This window comes from Parus major, unplaced genomic scaffold, assembly GCF_001522545.3.
Source record: "Parus major isolate Abel unplaced genomic scaffold, Parus_major1.1 Scaffold1786, whole genome shotgun sequence".
Taxonomy (NCBI): Eukaryota; Metazoa; Chordata; class Aves; order Passeriformes; family Paridae; genus Parus; species Parus major.
Genome location: NW_015380626.1, coordinates 1 through 2,192, shown reverse-complemented (window position 1 = coordinate 2,192; position 2,192 = coordinate 1). Strand labels below are relative to the sequence as shown.

Below are 2,192 nucleotides of genomic sequence, written 5' to 3'. Positions count from 1 at the left end.
ATCGTGAGGGGGCTGAGATCACGTGACACGGAGAGAGGTGGATGTTCTACTTTAGGGTAAATTTGGGAGAAAAACTCCCAAAACGGGGATTTCCCCTCGGAAATGATCCCTCCCCACCAACCGGTCCGGGAAAGGTAAAATATTCCCTTGGAGAGAAGTGGGAAAAGCTGTTTATTTAAGAGGAATCGAATAATATTAAATAATACAACCTCTCGCTGTTCCATGGTGTTATAGGTACGTATATTGTTGGCTTTTCGCAAATATTAAAATGAATGTTATGTGTATAAAAATGGGAAATTTTGTGATATTAACATAGTTCTCTTTATTTCTGTTATTGATAAAATTCAGAAATAGTATAATACATGTATGTTAGGCTACGGCATAGCATTAAAATAAAAACTGCTTTTGTTTGTATGACCCAAAGACAGAAAAAAAAATAAAAAAAGAGCTGGAGAACTCCTGCATTTGTAAATTCTCTTATCCAGATGAAGCCAGCAGTGCACAGAGCTCTGGGGGAGGAATTTGTTGCATTTCTGGGATCAGGGAATGTAAATCTCGATGGCGCCAAGAGGATTGATCTGTTGGGAAGGGGGCAAGAGAAAACTGAACATAAGAACCCCAAAGATCCTAAAAAGAATGTCTGAATATGAATGAGAATTTATGGATATGTATGAGAATTTATGGATATGAATGAGAATTTATGAATATGTAGCAGGCTCTGTTTTTAAGGGACAATCCTTTGTCAGTGAGGTGAATGCAGAGACACCCGGCCCTATCTGTACACTTCATTTTTTATTCCTAATTGTCTTTTTTATTAAACTTTCAGATTCTATAAAATTTACGTGAACCTCGTTTTGCACAAGCGGGATGTGGGTGAGTGATGTTTTCCCTTAACACAAACTCTGCAGCTTCTTCTTCTTCTTCCCCCCTTTTTGCTCTCAGAGCCAGAATTAAAGGTGCAGAATTTAATATAAAACATAAACCGGGCGATTTGGGGAAAACAGGAATCATAAAGTTACCTCAGGACAGCNAAAAATGATGGGAAAAGTCCCAAAAACGATGGGAAAAGTGCCAAAAAACAATGGGAAAAGTCCAAAAAATGAGAATTCCCACCAAAAATAAAAGTGAATCCAAAAAAATTACAAGAATGTCCCTAAAAATGAGGGAATTCACACAGAAAATGAGAAATTTCCTCAAAAGTTGAGGAATTCACCCCAAAAAACGAGAGCAACCTTCTCAGAAGTGCTGAGAGCCCCCCAAAAGAATTAAAATTAAATTTAAAAATGTAAAATTAAATTTAAAAATTAAAATTAAAAAATTAAAGTTAAAAGTTAATTTGAAAATTTGTGGGAATGCACTAAAAAATGATGGGAATGCATTAAAATACTGTGAGAAAACATTAAAAAAACAATGGGAACGTGTTAGAAAATTACAAGAATGCGTTATAAAATTATAGAATTGCATTATAAAACTATAGAAATGTTTTAAAATGTGATAAAATATAAATATTAAAAAATGATATAAAATTCAAGAGCGCCTCAAAAATCCTGGAAAGGCCGGGAATGTTTTGGGAATTCTCTCAAAACCCCAAAAAAACCCCAAAATCTCTGGGAATGCCCCAAAATCTCTGGGAATGCCCAGAAATCTCTGGGAAAAGCCCCAAATCTCTGGGAAATGCCCCAAAATCTCTGGGAAAAGCCCCAAAATCTCTGGGAAAAGCCCCAAAATCTCTGGGAATGCCCCAAAATCTCTGGGAATGCCCCAAAATCTCTGGGAAGAGCCCCAAAGGCGCCCGGATCCTGCCAGGGGATTTGGGATTTCCCTGGGATTTTGGGAATCCCCTGGAGGATTTTGGGACCCCCAGGGATGATTTCGGGATTTCTCAGGGATTTTGGGACCCCAAGAGTGATAATTTTGGGACCCCAGGGATTGATTTTGGGACCCCCAGAGATGATTTTGGGATTTTTTAGGGATTTGGGACCCCCAGAGATGATTTTGGGATTTCTCAGTGATTTTGGGACCCCAGGAATGATGATTTTGGGATTTCTCAGTGATTTTGGGACCCCAGAGTGATGATTTCGGGACCCCCACCTGCAGCGCCGTGGATTTGGCGTAGACGATCTCCTCGTCCACCCCCACGGCCACGGCGATGGCGTCGACGCTCCCGAGCTCATCCTCCCCTTTCTGGGGGG

At 39.8% G+C, this 2,192-nt stretch overlaps 1 long non-coding RNA gene across 1 annotated transcript; it reads left to right on the top strand.

The window, feature by feature from the left end:
- The first annotated feature begins 6 nt into the window (after positions 1-6).
- On the top strand, positions 7-863 carry LOC107199656. Its single transcript, XR_001519262.1, has 2 exons — positions 7-234; positions 827-863. It is a non-coding gene; the product is annotated as an uncharacterized LOC107199656 (long non-coding RNA).
- The last annotated feature ends 1,329 nt before the right edge of the window (positions 864-2,192 follow it).